This window comes from Schistocerca piceifrons, unplaced genomic scaffold (genome assembly GCF_021461385.2).
Source record: "Schistocerca piceifrons isolate TAMUIC-IGC-003096 unplaced genomic scaffold, iqSchPice1.1 HiC_scaffold_537, whole genome shotgun sequence".
NCBI lineage: Eukaryota > Metazoa > Arthropoda > Insecta > Orthoptera > Acrididae > Schistocerca > Schistocerca piceifrons.
The window spans coordinates 191,510-209,520 of record NW_025728774.1 but is presented as its reverse complement, the minus strand read 5'-3'; the positions used below and the strand labels follow the sequence as shown (position 1 = coordinate 209,520).

The 18,011-nt window shown below is 48.9% G+C and overlaps 11 non-coding genes across 11 annotated transcripts; 7 read left to right on the top strand and 4 right to left on the bottom strand.

The window, feature by feature from the left end:
- Window positions 1–1,013: 1,013 nt before the first annotated feature.
- Window positions 1,014–1,086, bottom strand: Trnav-uac. Its single transcript has one exon. It is a non-coding gene; the product is annotated as a tRNA-Val (tRNA).
- A 235-nt stretch (window positions 1,087–1,321) lies between these two features.
- Window positions 1,322–1,393, top strand: Trnap-cgg. Its single transcript has one exon. It is a non-coding gene; the product is annotated as a tRNA-Pro (tRNA).
- Window positions 1,394–3,033: 1,640 nt separating this feature from the next.
- On the top strand, window positions 3,034–3,105 carry Trnap-ugg. The gene has a single exon. It is a non-coding gene; the product is annotated as a tRNA-Pro (tRNA).
- A 6,185-nt stretch (window positions 3,106–9,290) lies between these two features.
- On the bottom strand, window positions 9,291–9,363 carry Trnav-uac. The gene has a single exon. It is a non-coding gene; the product is annotated as a tRNA-Val (tRNA).
- A 235-nt stretch (window positions 9,364–9,598) lies between these two features.
- Trnap-cgg lies at window positions 9,599–9,670 on the top strand. The gene has a single exon. It is a non-coding gene; the product is annotated as a tRNA-Pro (tRNA).
- Window positions 9,671–11,314: 1,644 nt separating this feature from the next.
- Window positions 11,315–11,386, top strand: Trnap-ugg. The gene has a single exon. It is a non-coding gene; the product is annotated as a tRNA-Pro (tRNA).
- Window positions 11,387–11,987: 601 nt separating this feature from the next.
- Trnav-uac lies at window positions 11,988–12,060 on the bottom strand. The gene has a single exon. It is a non-coding gene; the product is annotated as a tRNA-Val (tRNA).
- A 235-nt stretch (window positions 12,061–12,295) lies between these two features.
- Window positions 12,296–12,367, top strand: Trnap-cgg. Its single transcript has one exon. It is a non-coding gene; the product is annotated as a tRNA-Pro (tRNA).
- Window positions 12,368–14,004: 1,637 nt separating this feature from the next.
- Window positions 14,005–14,076, top strand: Trnap-ugg. The gene has a single exon. It is a non-coding gene; the product is annotated as a tRNA-Pro (tRNA).
- A 601-nt stretch (window positions 14,077–14,677) lies between these two features.
- Trnav-uac lies at window positions 14,678–14,750 on the bottom strand. The gene has a single exon. It is a non-coding gene; the product is annotated as a tRNA-Val (tRNA).
- Window positions 14,751–14,985: 235 nt separating this feature from the next.
- Trnap-cgg lies at window positions 14,986–15,057 on the top strand. The gene has a single exon. It is a non-coding gene; the product is annotated as a tRNA-Pro (tRNA).
- The last annotated feature ends 2,954 nt before the right edge of the window (window positions 15,058–18,011 follow it).

Genomic DNA, 18,011 nt, shown 5'->3' with positions numbered 1-18,011 from the left:
GATATAACAAGAATGCGGCACCAGTAAAGTACGTAGGTGGAATTCGATAGAAACGCAGACGGTAATTTTGCATGCAACGGAAAACAAGGTTGTCTTTGCGGAATATGTGCACCGTGAGTGGAGATTCAGCTTAATTGTGCGACAGTCTACCCTCATCTTACTAGCGACGGCAACAACCAAGGGGTGGCATGTAAGATTGAGCGTGGCTAAGAGTTTCTCATTATTAGTTAGCATCACACTTTGACAGAGCTGTGACAAGGCGAGTAGGGTGAGCTCAGGAAAGCCAGTAGCAAGCGCACTTGAAGTAGCCCAGAAGAACCGGATTAAAAAAAAAAAAAAAAAAAAAAAAAAAAAGGGGTATGATTCCTGCTTTGGGTGCAGGAGGTCCCGGGTTCAAATCCCGGACGAGCCTTGCCATTTTGACCGTGCTGAAGAGTAGGTGGAACTCAGTCCCGGTTGCAGCTCCTCAATGAAGAGTAGACGCCTGTTATAGCACGTGGATATAACAAGAATGCGGCACCAGTAAAGTACGTAGGTGGAATTCGATAGAAACGCAGACGGTAATTTTGCATGCAAGGGAAAACAAGGTTGTCTTTGCGGAATATGTGCACCGTGAGTGGAGATTCAGCTTAATTGTGCGACAGTCTACCCTCATCTTACTAGCGACGGCAACAACCAAGGGGTGGCATGTAAGATTGAGCGTGGCTAAGAGTTTCTCATTATTAGTTAGCATCACACTTTGACAGAGCTGTGACAAGGCGAGTAGGGTGAGCTCAGGAAAGCCAGTAGCAAGCGCACTTGAAGTAGCCCAGAAGAACCGGATTATAAATTTTGCCAGCCATAATGGAGCTAGGGGCGTTCTCAGTTACCAAATACCGGTGCAATAAGAGAGCAACAGTATTTGACAGTAAAATGACGCCCTATCCGTCTAGCATACGACATTGCTTGTCTCTGCATACGCGGACGTGAGGTCATCTCGGAAATGAAATCCGAAATATAGATTAAAATTGTTGTGTTCCCGCCCGGGATCGAACCGGGGACCTTCTGCGTGTAAAGCAGACGTGATAACCGCTACACCACGGAAACGACGGTCGCTTTCATGTACCACCCGGAGACTCGTAATAGCAACAGTTTGTCTTCTGTGTTAGCAAGGGCATCGGCTACGAGCTCCCTCCGATTCGTGAAGTTCCTATAGTAAAAGACGTCGATAAAAACAATCCAACCGCGACAGACAGGGAGAACGCTGGCTGAGCTGCAGCCCTACATGGTGAGACCATCAAAGGTGGCGTCATTCACATGCAGTGCGTTTTCGGAACGAATAGGCTCGTTGGTCTAGGGGTATGATTCCTGCTTCGGGTGCAGGAGGTCCCGGGTTCAAATCCCGGACGAGCCCTTGCGTTTTGTACAACGGTGTGGCAACAAATCGCATGGCGGCGGCTGTTTCGCGCATTTCCAGGCCTCCAAGTCAGCGCTAAAATCCGACAACCAGTTCTGAAACCGTTTCATGTTTCATTTGAGCCATGTGCACCCTGCTGATGGAACGTTTGATTTAAATGGTCACAGTAGAGATCGTAGCAAGTGTCTTGCTGAGTGCGACGAAAACGGCTTTCCGCCCGCAATCCAACCGGGGACCTTCTGCGTGTTAGGCACGGCGCCTGGGCTCGGCGGCAGCTGCTGCTCTTTCTGTCCTTACGAGATACCGTCGATTCGCGCAGTCGTTATTGCAAAAGATGTCACTAAAGGCAATCGCTTCGTTAGCGGCACGGTGCCTGGGCTCGGCGGCAGCTCTACATGGAGGCACCAGCAGCCCAGCCAGGCCGCCGCCGGCACCGGCGCGCCACAGCGCAAGGAGCCGGCGGCCGCCCTGCAATGCCCCCTGTCGTTGCATATTCCACCCGCCTTATATCCTCTCCATGTCTGACTCACTACCCTAAATGACACTGCAGTCTACGTGCTTATTACTACCGCTTTTGGAAGAACCAAGGCGCAGCATTCTAGTGTCGAACCGGTATTGCAAATTTGGATTAAGCAAAATTTTATTGTGTGGTCGAGCGACAGCGTCATCTCGCTCTTCCTACATGATCGCCTCTTGTGCGGAATAATTCCTAGCGCGCCGATGGCTTCAGAGTTGGTCTTCTCGAACTTTTGCTTTCGCACTGCATTCCGCAATCTTTTCGTTATGAGTTGTGTGCTTCGGTTTCCCGACTTTCTTGTGTTTAGTGCGTTTGGCTTCTCTTAACCCCTAGCCACCGCTTGCCGAAATTTCCACACTGTCGTCCGTCGATCTGCAGAGCTCGATGAAGGCATCGCGGCCGTTCCTGAGCTCGTGGAACGGCCGAATCTGTAGTTGTTTCCAGATCTCTCCCACACAACGGCCTCCCAGAAGCTTGGATTACAGAAGTACGCCACTACTCCCAGCCGGAGATTCACGTTTGAAAGCAGAATGACATGAGCTACACGCAGCTCCGATTTTTTTTTTTTTTTTGTGTCTGACCTACTTTGAAAGACTTTTTAGTCGATTTACTTACTACTATCGCTGTTGGAAACCAGGTGATAACCACACAGTATTCTAGAGACGATGAGGTAATGAAAATTTAGAATAAGTAAAACAGTATCATAAGAAGTTGTGCGGTGGAGCAGCACATGCAATTCACGCTTCCTAGATAATCGTTACTGCATAGAATAATTCTGTTGTCTGCGGCGTCTTCAGTATCCATCTTCTGGAAATTTTGCTTGCAGTATATCGTGCAATCTTTTCGTTATGAGTTGGTGCTTGGTTTCCCGATGTTCTTTTGTTTAGTGCATTCGCCTTCTCTTAACCCTGAGAAACCACATACCGAAACTGAGGCACTGCCGGCTGATCATAAGCAGTGCTCGATGAAGTTATTTCGCTTGCTGTTCGTTGCCTTTAATATTGTTCTCATCAGTGGTGAGTGCTGCCTGCAGAAAGCGTTTATCTTGCGAATTCACGTGAAAGTTTGTGTTCCCTGTGAGGTCCACTACTTGGGATTAACTTGACTGCTCCAGACAGGTGGCTCGTTGGTCTAGGGGTATGATTCCTGCTTTGGGTGCAGGAGGTCCCGGGTTCAAATCCCGGACGAGCCCTGCCATTTTGACCGTGCTGGCAGTTCCGCTTTAGACGCCGTGCAGTGTGGACGTGCCTAGTCTTCCGCTCCGCCGTAGCGTTACGTATAGTGGACTATCGTTTTTGTTACGTGTTGTGTTGCAACTTCTGAGAGTATTTCTCCGTCGTTGTTTCGTACCTTGTGTTACTTTCTGTCCTTATTTCAGTGTTTTTTGTGTAGCGGTTTCGACCGCATATTTTGAAAATGTCGTCCCAGGTTATTCCTCGTCAGGCTACAGTTAGTTTTGCTTTTGACAAGTCAACCCGCCATGTGCAACCTAGTTCTCTTGAGATTCATGATTGGTTGGTAGATACCTTTGGTGTTCATTCGGATCAGGTGCACACTGCTTATTTTGATACCGAACTGTATGTTTTCTTTGTTAAGTTTATGGACCCACTTCAGGTTGATAAAATTCTTTCTAAATATGGTCATCAAGTTCTCTTTCGGCATCGGGATGATTCTGTAAGTACCGTGCTGCTTTCCAATGCTTCCATCACGTATACCAATGTTCGTGTTTACAACCTTCCACCGGAGGTGGATAATGTCTATCTTAAGGAGGGTCTACAGAAGTATGGTGATGTAAAGAGCATTCGCCTTGAACGCTGGTCAAGCCAACATCGCCTGCAATGTTACAGTGGTATTCGTTCAGTCGAAATGCACGTTAAGCAGAATATTCCATCTCACCTGCAGATCGGTGGATATCGTGTCCATGTAACATATAGTGGTCAGGTTGGCACCTGTTTTTTGTGCAATGAAAGTGGTCACGTGCGTACCGACTGTCCGCGGAGAGTTTTTGTTTTAAAAAATTCTCTCGAACAGCGTCGCAAGTTAACGGTCGCTGACCTCGTTGCAGGTGGTTCTGCTCTTGGTGTAGCACAGTCCAGTGGTAGTAGCGCCCCGCCACAGGTTTTGCGCACCCCTGATACAGAATTTCCTCCTTTGCGTGCTAAATCTGATGTTGTTCCGTCTGTCCCTCAGGTGGGTGTGCCACTTTTGAATAATAAGAGGCGTCGCCCACACGATGGAAATAGTACGGATGAGGATCTCCCTGAGATGCCCCAGTCCGAGCGACCGGCATCCTCCGAGCCACTGTGTACTGTAGCTGCTCCCTGCCCTCCTGAGGTAGCGGTTCCGGTGGCGGCTGCTGTCGCCCCTCCGGCCTCCGGCGCAGCTTCTCTCGAGTCGGGTCGTCGGTCGGGCCTGTTGGCGCCGTCTTCCGAACCGACTTCGATGTCACAACAAGTGGAGCCGCGACAACTTCCTGCTTCGCTGCCCCATACCTCTGCCAGCGGAGCTGCTCCGCTTCCTTCCAACTCTGCGGCCTCGGACCTTCCTGCTCACGTTTCGCCTCCGTGCAGTCCATGTTTGCCGGAAGCTAGTGCAGGTGTTGACCATTCCGTTTTGTCGGATGTTTCCCCCGCGACCCCGGATCCCGCATGTGGACCGGCGCGGGTGGTGTCGGATACAGAACTTGACCCTCCTACGTCACCGGCGGCTGAAGTTTCCTTGCCTGTCAGCCGACGCAAGTTACGCGTTCAGCCGAACGTTAATGCTGTTCGTAAAAAACCGAAACGTAAGGGATCCGCGGAACGGGGTAGCAGTCCCCCTCCCTCGGATGCCTCCGTCACCCCTGCTATGGACTGTGCCGCTGGTGCGTCGGTGTAGGTGATTTGTTTTCTCGCTTTTCTGTCTATGGTTCAAGCATACACCTTTCTTACCTTAAATGTTAACCGTATTGAGTCCGACGTTCGCATTGCCTCTTTGCGGCAGTTTATTTACGACGCCTGTGCGGACGTAGTGTTTTTGCAGGAAGTGTTGTTTTCTGATCTCTCTCTACCTGGATTTCAAACTGCTTTTAATGTCGCGCCGGAATATTCAACAGGAACTGCTCTTTTCTTTCGAGAGGGCATTCCTATTACTGACATTGAATTCCTTGACTCTGGCCGTGGGATTGGTTGTCGTCTTTTTGATCTCCGCCTCGTTGTTTTGTATGCCCCCTCTGGTTCGGGTCACACTGTGGCTCGATCGCGCTTTTATAAAGAAGAGCTTATTTATCTTTTGCGCCAGAGTCCTCGGAGTCTCCTGCTCGGAGGCGATTTTAATTGTGTTTTACGCCCTGCAGACCAGTCCCCCAATTTTAATTATTGCCGTGATTTACATGACTTAGTTCGTACGATGCATCTGCGTGATGTTTGGGAACACAAATATCCAACCCTGGTGAAATATACGTTTTTTACCGCGTCCTCATGCAGTAGACTCGACAGATTCTATTTATCTGATTTTTTATGTGATAAAATTCTTTCTGTCGATGTTATTGCTACTAGTTTTTCTGACCATTGTGCTTTTACTGCAACTGTAAATCTTAGTCGCCAACCTGCAAAACTTTATCGTTCCCAGTGGATGTTAAATGTTTCCCACCTTGCCGACAGTGCTATGGATGATGTTATAAGTGGCGTGTGGGAGCGATGTCTTCGCTCTGTCCCGCGATACCCCTCCTTGCTGGTTTGGTGGACTGCGTTTGCCAAGCCCAAGATTCGTCAGACTTTGATTTTCTACTGTGCTGCTAGGACACGTGATTTTAAGAACACGTATGAATATTACTACTCTGTCCTGCGTGAACTATATGACGCGGCGGGTACCTCTCCACTGCGGATCCATGATGTTCGTCGTATTAAAGCCAAGCTCTTGAGCCTTAAACGACGACAGATGGATGGTCTGCGAGTTAAGTCGAAACCTCACTCTCTTGTTGAAGGTGAACTGACATCCTTGTACCACCTGCTACGGCATCAGACTCGTCGTCGTCGCTCCTTCATCTCTTCTCTTACGGTGGATGATGGGCGACAGCTTAGTGCACAGGAGGAAATGGTTCGTGCTCTTCATCAGTATTACACTAGTCTCTATTCTGCCGATGATTCTGGTGAGTCTCTTTCGGATGATGTCTTTGGGGATCTAACTGCGACGATCGCGCCTGACGCGAACGGCGAATTTCTCCGGGAGTTCCAGGTAGATGATGTTTTCGATTTTATTGCTCGCTCTCCGTCCAGTAAATCGCCGGGTCCAGACGGCCTGCCTAAAGAATTTTATCTCCGTTTTTGGCCTCTTTTGGGTGGCATTTTTACGCAGATTTTAAATGAGATTGTCAGAGGGATGGATGTGCCTGCCGATTTTAAAGTAGGGAAAATTGTTTTAATTCCGAAGTCCTCTGGTCGTTTATCTGCTGCCAATCTTCGTCCGCTCACATTGCTGAATTTTGACTATAAGACAGCTGCTAGAGCGCTCAATAGCCGGCTGTCTTCTCTGCTTCGGGGTGTGATTGGTGCACATCAATGTTGTTTTCATGATAGATCTATTCTGACACCAGTAGCTGAATATCGGGATGTTGTCTCGGTTGCGGCGGTTACAAACGTACATTGTGCCTTTGCCTTCCTTGATTTTTATAAGGCTTTTGATCACGTCAGTCATGTGTTTTTAGATCGTGTTTTAGGTACAATAGGTTTTAACGCTTCATCACGTGGTGTTCTTGGCAATTTGTACAGGGGAATAACAGCTCGGGTGTCTGTCAATGGGCAGCTGACGCCGCCCATTGCTATCCGCCGCGGAGTGCCTCAGGGTAGTCCGCTCTCTATGTCTTTATTCGTTTTGTCCCTGGAACCGCTGCTTCGGACTATTGCTCTCAAGCTTCAGGGTATGTCCCTCTCTGGTGGGAAGCTCTCGGTTAAGGCATATGCGGATGATGTCGTTGTTCTCCTCCGTCAACGAGATGATATCCCGTTGTTGAAAGAGGCAGTTGATGCATACTGTCGTGTCTCTGGAGCGCGTCTCAATCAGGGTAAATGTAAGTTCCTTGATATTCGAGGAGTTCGCGATGCTGACGTCCCTTGGGCCACTTTTGTCGATCGCCATACGTCCTTGGGGATTATCATTGATCGGTGTCCTCTAAAAATGGCGGCTCTCAATTGGAAATCTGTCACCGAGAAGATACAGGGGGCTCTGATGGTCCATGAGCAGCGCTCTGCTACCATTTTGCAAAAAGTCCGAATTTTAGACACCTACGTCCTATGTAAAGCTTATTATGTTGCTCAGCTGTTCCCACTTCCCATGATGGTGGCGAAAAGGTTGCGCCAATTGTCTAGCAGGTTTATATGGAAGGGCCATCTATTCAAGTTACGTTACGAGGTAATGACGAAACCGCGTCTCTCCGGAGGCTTGGGCCTCTCTGACATTACTCGCAAGGCGTCTGCTTTGTACGTCCGCCGAACGACTCTAATTGTTACGCAAGAAGTGACTTCAATTACATCCAGGCTTTTTACTGTTGTGCGTCCGGCGAGCCTTGCTCCACCTGTCGATGTCGGACGCCTAAATTTTAAGTTGAAACACATTCGGGAATTTTACATTGCGGTGAGTTACCTCGGTGACGTCTTCTTGCGGCGACCGGTGCCAACGACCAAGAGCTTGATTGCCCGCTGGGAGGGGCTGGCCAGTCCCAATCCAATAGAACTGGCGTCTCCATCCGTGTCCTGGAGGAACGTCTGGAAGAACGTTAGTCTGCCGATCCACTCTATGGCCGTGGCGTCCACGTGGTATAGGGTAATAAATAATTTGGTTCCCACCAATGTACGACTGCACCGTATTGGTCTTTCTGACACGGACACCTGTACTCGGTGTGGTCTCCTGGATACCCTTGAACATCGATTCACCTGCTGTGGGCACCTTGCTAATTGGCGTTGGCTCAGGAAACAACTTGCTTTTGTCACTAGGTCTGCTGAAGCCGCTTATACTATTGACATCATCGTCCGGCCCGATTCTTCCTTTTTTCCGCGGACGAAGCTCCATACCGTCATGTGGTTGATTGGCCATTTCGTACATTTTGTCAACAGTTGTCATGAAGAGGATGGACACCTAGCGTTTCGGCAGTACATGCTTACTGCTTACTGGCAGCGCTTGCGATTGCCAGGCCTCCGAGATGATTTTGCCAATATGCTTAGCCTGACATTTGAAAGAGAGGGTGTTGGCTAAGGTCACCTGTGTGAGCCATTTTCTTTTATACTGTTTCTGAATTTGCCGCCTTTATGTATGTTTCTTCTCTACACCAGGACTGAAGTTTTCGTGTTTTAACCTTTATTTCAGTAAGCAGTCTACATTATATAGTCATGTTTTAGGATTTTAATTTCAGTACTGTACTTCTTTTGAAGTGGCTGTGTGGTGGATATTCTTTAATATTTTTTTCAATAGATATATTCGTTCGAGTGGTAGAGTGTCTGCTTCAAAAAAAAAAAAAAAAAAAAAAAAAAAAAAAAAAAAAAAAAAAAAAAAAGTGGTTAAGGCGTCTGAAAAAAAAGTTGGGAGAGCGTTAGACTGAAGATCTAAAGGTTCCTGGTTCGATCCCGGGTTTCGGCAGGTATTCGTTTTGATGCGACGCCAATGGAATTGCTCTAAAAAAAAAAAAAAAAAAAAGAAAAAAAAAAAAAAAGATCAGAAGGTTGCGTGTTCAAAAAAAAAAAAAAAAGGGGTATGATTCCTGCTTTGGGTGCAGGAGGTCCCGGGTTCAAATCCCGGACGAGCCCTGCCATTTTGACCGTGCTGAAGAGTAGGTGGAACTCAGTCCCGGTTGCAGCTCCTCAATGAAGAGTAGACGCCTGTTATAGCACGTGGATATAACAAGAATGCGGCACCAGTAAAGTACGTAGGTGGAATTCGATAGAAACGCAGACGGTAATTTTGCATGCAAGGGAAAACAAGGTTGTCTTTGCGGAATATGTGCACCGTGAGTGGAGATTCAGCTTAATTGTGCGACAGTCTACCCTCATCTTACTAGCGACGGCAACAACCAAGGGGTGGCATGTAAGATTGAGCGTGGCTAAGAGTTTCTCATTATTAGTTAGCATCACACTTTGACAGAGCTGTGACAAGGCGAGTAGGGTGAGCTCAGGAAAGCCAGTAGCAAGCGCACTTGAAGTAGCCCAGAAGAACCGGATTATAAATTTTGCCAGCCATAATGGAGCTAGGGGCGTTCTCAGTTACCAAATACCGGTGCAATAAGAGAGCAACAGTATTTGACAGTAAAATGACGCCCTATCCGTCTAGCATACGACATTGCTTGTCTCTGCATACGCGGACGTGAGGTCATCTCGGAAATGAAATCCGAAATATAGATTAAAATTGTTGTGTTCCCGCCCGGGATCGAACCGGGGACCTTCTGCGTGTAAAGCAGACGTGATAACCGCTACACCACGGAAACGACGGTCGCTTTCATGTACCACCCGGAGACTCGTAATAGCAACAGTTTGTCTTCTGTGTTAGCAAGGGCATCGGCTACGAGCTCCCTCCGATTCGTGAAGTTCCTATAGTAAAAGACGTCGATAAAAACAATCCAACCGCGACAGACAGGGAGAACGCTGGCTGAGCTGCAGCCCTACATGGTGAGACCATCAAAGGTGGCGTCATTCACATGCAGTGCGTTTTCGGAACGAATAGGCTCGTTGGTCTAGGGGTATGATTCCTGCTTCGGGTGCAGGAGGTCCCGGGTTCAAATCCCGGACGAGCCCTTGCGTTTTGTACAACGGTGTGGCAACAAATCGCATGGCGGCGGCTGTTTCGCGCATTTCCAGGCCTCCAAGTCAGCGCTAAAATCCGACAACCAGTTCTGAAACCGTTTCATGTTTCATTTGAGCCATGTGCACCCTGCTGATGGAACGTTTGATTTAAATGGTCACAGTAGAGATCGTAGCAAGTGTCTTGCTGAGTGCGACGAAAACGGCTTTCCGCCCGCAATCCAACCGGGGACCTTCTGCGTGTTAGGCACGGCGCCTGGGCTCGGCGGCAGCTGCTGCTCTTTCTGTCCTTACGAGATACCGTCGATTCGCGCAGTCGTTATTGCAAAAGATGTCACTAAAGGCAATCGCTTCGTTAGCGGCACGGTGCCTGGGCTCGGCGGCAGCTCTACATGGAGGCACCAGCAGCTCAGCCAGGCCGCCGCCGGCACCGGCGCGCCACAGCGCAAGGAGCCGGCGGCCGCCCTGCAATGCCCCCTGTCGTTGCATATTCCACCCGCCTTATATCCTCTCCATGTCTGACTCACTACCCTAAATGACACTGCAGTCTACGTGCTTATTACTACCGCTTTTGGAAGAACCAAGGCGCAGCATTCTAGTGTCGAACCGGTATTGCAAATTTGGATTAAGCAAAATTTTATTGTGTGGTCGAGCGACAGCGTCATCTCGCTCTTCCTACATGATCGCCTCTTGTGCGGAATAATTCCTAGCGCGCCGATGGCTTCAGAGTTGGTCTTCTCGAACTTTTGCTTTCGCACTGCATTCCGCAATCTTTTCGTTATGAGTTGTGTGCTTCGGTTTCCCGACTTTCTTGTGTTTAGTGCGTTTGGCTTCTCTTAACCCCTAGCCACCGCTTGCCGAAATTTCCACACTGTCGTCCGTCGATCTGCAGAGCTCGATGAAGGCATCGCGGCCGTTCCTGAGCTCGTGGAACGGCCGAATCTGTAGTTGTTTCCAGATCTCTCCCACACAACGGCCTCCCAGAAGCTTGGATTACAGAAGTACGCCACTACTCCCAGCCGGAGATTCACGTTTGAAAGCAGAATGACATGAGCTACACGCAGCTCCGATTTTTTTTTTTTTTTTTTTTGTGTCTGACCTACTTTGAAAGACTTTTTAGTCGATTTACTTACTACTATCGCTGTTGGAAACCAGGTGATAACCACACAGTATTCTAGAGACGATGAGGTAATGAAAATTTAGAATAAGTAAAACAGTATCATAAGAAGTTGTGCGGTGGAGCAGCACATGCAATTCACGCTTCCTAGATAATCGTTACTGCATAGAATAATTCTGTTGTCTGCGGCGTCTTCAGTATCCATCTTCTGGAAATTTTGCTTGCAGTATATCGTGCAATCTTTTCGTTATGAGTTGGTGCTTGGTTTCCCGATGTTCTTTTGTTTAGTGCATTCGCCTTCTCTTAACCCTGAGAAACCACATACCGAAACTGAGGCACTGCCGGCTGATCATAAGCAGTGCTCGATGAAGTTATTTCGCTTGCTGTTCGTTGCCTTTAATATTGTTCTCATCAGTGGTGAGTGCTGCCTGCAGAAAGCGTTTATCTTGCGAATTCACGTGAAAGTTTGTGTTCCCTGTGAGGTCCACTACTTGGGATTAACTTGACTGCTCCAGACAGGTGGCTCGTTGGTCTAGGGGTATGATTCCTGCTTTGGGTGCAGGAGGTCCCGGGTTCAAATCCCGGACGAGCCCTGCCATTTTGACCGTGCTGAAGAGTAGGTGGAACTCAGTCCCGGTTGCAGCTCCTCAATGAAGAGTAGACGCCTGTTATAGCACGTGGATATAACAAGAATGCGGCACCAGTAAAGTACGTAGGTGGAATTCGATAGAAACGCAGACGGTAATTTTGCATGCAAGGGAAAACAAGGTTGTCTTTGCGGAATATGTGCACCGTGAGTGGAGATTCAGCTTAATTGTGCGACAGTCTACCCTCATCTTACTAGCGACGGCAACAACCAAGGGGTGGCATGTAAGATTGAGCGTGGCTAAGAGTTTCTCATTATTAGTTAGCATCACACTTTGACAGAGCTGTGACAAGGCGAGTAGGGTGAGCTCAGGAAAGCCAGTAGCAAGCGCACTTGAAGTAGCCCAGAAGAACCGGATTATAAATTTTGCCAGCCATAATGGAGCTAGGGGCGTTCTCAGTTACCAAATACCGGTGCAATAAGAGAGCAACAGTATTTGACAGTAAAATGACGCCCTATCCGTCTAGCATACGACATTGCTTGTCTCTGCATACGCGGACGTGAGGTCATCTCGGAAATGAAATCCGAAATATAGATTAAAATTGTTGTGTTCCCGCCCGGGATCGAACCGGGGACCTTCTGCGTGTAAAGCAGACGTGATAACCGCTACACCACGGAAACGACGGTCGCTTTCATGTACCACCCGGAGACTCGTAATAGCAACAGTTTGTCTTCTGTGTTAGCAAGGGCATCGGCTACGAGCTCCCTCCGATTCGTGAAGTTCCTATAGTAAAAGACGTCGATAAAAACAATCCAACCGCGACAGACAGGGAGAACGCTGGCTGAGCTGCAGCCCTACATGGTGAGACCATCAAAGGTGGCGTCATTCACATGCAGTGCGTTTTCGGAACGAATAGGCTCGTTGGTCTAGGGGTATGATTCCTGTTTCGGGTGCAGGAGGTTCCGGGTTCAAATCCCGGACGAGCCCTTGCGTTTTGTACAACGGTGTGGCAACAAATCGCATGGCGGCGGCTGTTTCGCGCATTTCCAGGCCTCCAAGTCAGCGCTAAAATCCGACAACCAGTTCTGAAACCGTTTCATGTTTCATTTGAGCCATGTGCACCCTGCTGATGGAACGTTTGATTTAAATGGTCACAGTAGAGATCGTAGCAAGTGTCTTGCTGAGTGCGACGAAAACGGCTTTCCGCCCGCAATCCAACCGGGGACCTTCTGCGTGTTAGGCACGGCGCCTGGGCTCGGCGGCAGCTGCTGCTCTTTCTGTCCTTACGAGATACCGTCGATTCGCGCAGTCGTTATTGCAAAAGATGTCACTAAAGGCAATCGCTTCGTTAGCGGCACGGTGCCTGGGCTCGGCGGCAGCTCTACATGGAGGCACCAGCAGCCCAGCCAGGCCGCCGCCGGCACCGGCGCGCCACAGCGCAAGGAGCCAGCGGCCGCCCTGCAATGCCCCCTGTCGTTGCATATTCCACCCGCCTTATATCCTCTCCATGTCTGACTCACTACCCTAAATGACACTGCAGTCTACGTGCTTATTACTACCGCTTTTGGAAGAACCAAGGCGCAGCATTCTAGTGTCGAACCGGTATTGCAAATTTGGATTAAGCAAAATTTTATTGTGTGGTCGAGCGACAGCGTCATCTCGCTCTTCCTACATGATCGCCTCTTGTGCGGAATAATTCCTAGCGCGCCGATGGCTTCAGAGTTGGTCTTCTCGAACTTTTGCTTTCGCACTGCATTCCGCAATCTTTTCGTTATGAGTTGTGTGCTTCGGTTTCCCGACTTTCTTGTGTTTAGTGCGTTTGGCTTCTCTTAACCCCTAGCCACCGCTTGCCGAAATTTCCACACTGTCGTCCGTCGATCTGCAGAGCTCGATGAAGGCATCGCGGCCGTTCCTGAGCTCGTGGAACGGCCGAATCTGTAGTTGTTTCCAGATCTCTCCCACACAACGGCCTCCCAGAAGCTTGGATTACAGAAGTACGCCACTACTCCCAGCCGGAGATTCACGTTTGAAAGCAGAATGACATGAGCTACACGCAGCTCCGATTTTTTTTTTTTTGTGTCTGACCTACTTTGAAAGACTTTTTAGTCGATTTACTTACTACTATCGCTGTTGGAAACCAGGTGATAACCACACAGTATTCTAGAGACGATGAGGTAATGAAAATTTAGAATAAGTAAAACAGTATCATAAGAAGTTGTGCGGTGGAGCAGCACATGCAATTCACGCTTCCTAGATATTCGTTACTGCATAGAATAATTCTGTTGTCTGCGGCGTCTTCAGTATCCGTCTTCTGGAAATTTTGCTTGCAGTATATCGTGCAATCTTTTCGTAATGAGTTGGTGCTTGGTTTCCCGATGTTCTTTTGTTTAGTGCATTCGCCTTCTCTTAACCCTGAGAAACCACATACCGAAACTGAGGCACTGCCGGCTGATCATAAGCAGTGCTCGATGAAGTTATTTCGCTTGCTGTTCGTTGCCTTTAATATTGTTCTCATCAGTGGTGAGTGCTGCCTGCAGAAAGCGTTTATCTTGCGAATTCACGTGAAAGTTTGTGTTCCCTGTGAGGTCCACTACTTGGGATTAACTTGACTGCTCCAGACAGGTGGCTCGTTGGTCTAGGGGTATGATTCCTGCTTTGGGTGCAGGAGGTCCCGGGTTCAAATCCCGGACGAGCCCTGCCATTTTGACCGTGCTGAAGAGTAGGTGGAACTCAGTCCCGGTTGCAGCTCCTCAATGAAGAGTAGACGCCTGTTATAGCACGTGGATATAACAAGAATGCGGCACCAGTAAAGTACGTAGGTGGAATTCGATAGAAACGCAGACGGTAATTTTGCATGCAACGGAAAACAAGGTTGTCTTTGCGGAATATGTGCACCGTGAGTGGAGATTCAGCTTAATTGTGCGACAGTCTACCCTCATCTTACTAGCGACGGCAACAACCAAGGGGTGGCATGTAAGATTGAGCGTGGCTAAGAGTTTCTCATTATTAGTTAGCATCACACTTTGACAGAGCTGTGACAAGGCGAGTAGGGTGAGCTCAGGAAAGCCAGTAGCAAGCGCACTTGAAGTAGCCCAGAAGAACCGGATTATAAATTTTGCCAGCCATAATGGAGCTAGGGGCGTTCTCAGTTACCAAATACCGGTGCAATAAGAGAGCAACAGTATTTGACAGTAAAATGACGCCCTATCCGTCTAGCATACGACATTGCTTGTCTCTGCATACGCGGACGTGAGGTCATCTCGGAAATGAAATCCGAAATATAGATTAAAATTGTTGTGTTCCCGCCCGGGATCGAACCGGGGACCTTCTGCGTGTAAAGCAGACGTGATAACCGCTACACCACGGAAACGACGGTCGCTTTCATCTACCACCCGGAGACTCGTAATAGCAACAGTTTGTCTTCTGTGTTAGCAAGGGCATCGGCTACGAGCTCCCTCCGATTCGTGAAGTTCCTATAGTAAAAGACGTCGATAAAAACAATCCAACCGCGACAGACAGGGAGAACGCTGGCTGAGCTGCAGCCCTACATGGTGAGACCATCAAAGGTGGCGTCATTCACATGCAGTGCGTTTTCGGAACGAATAGGCTCGTTGGTCTAGGGTTATGATTCCTGCTTCGGGTGCAGGAGGTTCCGGGTTCAAATCCCGGACGAGCCCTTGCGTTTTGTACAACGGTGTGGCAACAAATCGCATGGCGGCGGCTGTTTCGCGCATTTCCAGGCCTCCAAGTCAGCGCTAAAATCCGACAACCAGTTCTGAAACCGTTTCATGTTTCATTTGAGCCATGTGCACCCTGCTGATGGAACGTTTGATTTAAATGGTCACAGTAGAGATCGTAGCAAGTGTCTTGCTGAGTGCGACGAAAACGGCTTTCCGCCCGCAATCCAACCGGGGACCTTCTGCGTGTTAGGCACGGCGCCTGGGCTCGGCGGCAGCTGCTGCTCTTTCTGTCCTTACGAGATACCGTCGATTCGCGCAGTCGTTATTGCAAAAGATGTCACTAAAGGCAATCGCTTCGTTAGCGGCACGGTGCCTGGGCTCGGCGGCAGCTCTACATGGAGGCACCAGCAGCCCAGCCAGGCCGCCGCCGGCACCGGCGCGCCACAGCGCAAGGAGCCGGCGGCCGCCCTGCAATGCCCCCTGTCGTTGCATATTCCACCCGCCTTATATCCTCTCCATGTCTGACTCACTACCCTAAATGACACTGCAGTCTACGTGCTTATTACTACCGCTTTTGGAAGAACCAAGGCGCAGCATTCTAGTGTCGAACCGGTATTGCAAATTTGGATTAAGCAAAATTTTATTGTGTGGTCGAGCGACAGCGTCATCTCGCTCTTCCTACATGATCGCCTCTTGTGCGGAATAATTCCTAGCGCGCCGATGGCTTCAGAGTTGGTCTTCTCGAACTTTTGCTTTCGCACTGCATTCCGCAATCTTTTCGTTATGAGTTGTGTGCTTCGGTTTCCCGACTTTCTTGTGTTTAGTGCGTTTGGCTTCTCTTAACCCCTAGCCACCGCTTGCCGAAATTTCCACACTGTCGTCCGTCGATCTGCAGAGCTCGATGAAGGCATCGCGGCCGTTCCTGAGCTCGTGGAACGGCCGAATCTGTAGTTGTTTCCAGATCTCTCCCACACAACGGCCTCCCAGAAGCTTGGATTACAGAAGTACGCCACTACTCCCAGCCGGAGATTCACGTTTGAAAGCAGAATGACATGAGCTACACGCAGCTCCGATTTTTTTTTTTTTTTTTTTGTGTCTGACCTACTTTGAAAGACTTTTTAGTCGATTTACTTACTACTATCGCTGTTGGAAACCAGGTGATAACCACACAGTATTCTAGAGACGATGAGGTAATGAAAATTTAGAATAAGTAAAACAGTATCATAAGAAGTTGTGCGGTGGAGCAGCACATGCAATTCACGCTTCCTAGATAATCGTTACTGCATAGAATAATTCTGTTGTCTGCGGCGTCTTCAGTATCCATCTTCTGGAAATTTTGCTTGCAGTATATCGTGCAATCTTTTCGTTATGAGTTGGTGCTTGGTTTCCCGATGTTCTTTTGTTTAGTGCATTCGCCTTCTCTTAACCCTGAGAAACCACATACCGAAACTGAGGCACTGCCGGCTGATCATAAGCAGTGCTCGATGAAGTTATTTCGCTTGCTGTTCGTAGCCTTTAATATTGTTCTCATCAGTGGTGAGTGCTGCCTGCAGAAAGCGTTTATCTTGCGAATTCACGTGAAAGTTTGTGTTCCCTGTGAGGTCCACTACTTGGGATTAACTTGACTGCTCCAGACAGGTGGCTCGTTGGTCTAGGGGTATGATTCCTGCTTTGGGTGCAGGAGGTCCAGTTCCGCTTTAGACGCCGTGCAGTGTGGACGTGCCTAGTCTTCCGCTCCGCCGTAGCGTTACGTATAGTGGACTATCGTTTTTGTTACGTGTTGTGTTGCAACTTCTGAGAGTATTTCTCCGTCGTTGTTTCGTACCTTGTGTTACTTTCTGTCCTTATTTCAGTGTTTTTTGTGTAGCGGTTTCGACCGCATATTTTGAAAATGTCGTCCCAGGTTATTCCTCGTCAGGCTACAGTTAGTTTTGCTTTTGACAAGTCAACCCGCCATGTGCAACCTAGTTCTCTTGAGATTCATGATTGGTTGGTAGATACCTTTGGTGTTCATTCGGATCAGGTGCACACTGCTTATTTTGATACCGAACTGTATGTTTTCTTTGTTAAGTTTATGGACCCACTTCAGGTTGATAAAATTCTTTCTAAATATGGTCATCAAGTTCTCTTTCGGCATCGGGATGATTCTGTAAGTACCGTGCTGCTTTCCAATGCTTCCATCACGTATACCAATGTTCGTGTTTACAACCTTCCACCGGAGGTGGATAATGTCTATCTTAAGGAGGGTCTACAGAAGTATGGTGATGTAAAGAGCATTCGCCTTGAACGCTGGTCAAGCCAACATCGCCTGCAATGTTACAGTGGTATTCGTTCAGTCGAAATGCACGTTAAGCAGAATATTCCATCTCACCTGCAGATCGGTGGATATCGTGTCCATGTAACATATAGTGGTCAGGTTGGCACCTGTTTTTTGTGCAATGAAAGTGGTCACGTGCGTACCGACTGTCCGCGGAGAGTTTTTGTTTTAAAAAATTCTCTCGAACAGCGTCGCAAGTTAACGGTCGCTGACCTCGTTGCAGGTGGTTCTGCTCTTGGTGTAGCACAGTCCAGTGGTAGTAGCGCCCCGCCACAGGTTTTGCGCACCCCTGACACAGAATTTCCTCCTTTACGTGCTAAATCTGATGTTGTTCCGTCTGTCCCTCAGGTGGGTGTGCCACTTTTGAATAATAAGAGGCGTCGCCCACACGATGGAAATAGTACGGATGAGGATCTCCCTGAGATGCCCCAGTCCGAGCGACCGGCATCCTCCGAGCCACTGTGTACTGTAGCTGCTCCCTGCCCTCCTGAGGTAGCGGTTCCGGTGGCGGCTGCTGGCGCCCCTCCGGCCTCCGACGCAGCTTCTCTCGAGTCGGGTCGTCGGTCGGGCCTGTTGGCGCCGTCTTCCGAACCGACTTCGATGTCACAACAAGTGGAGCCGCGACAACTTCCTG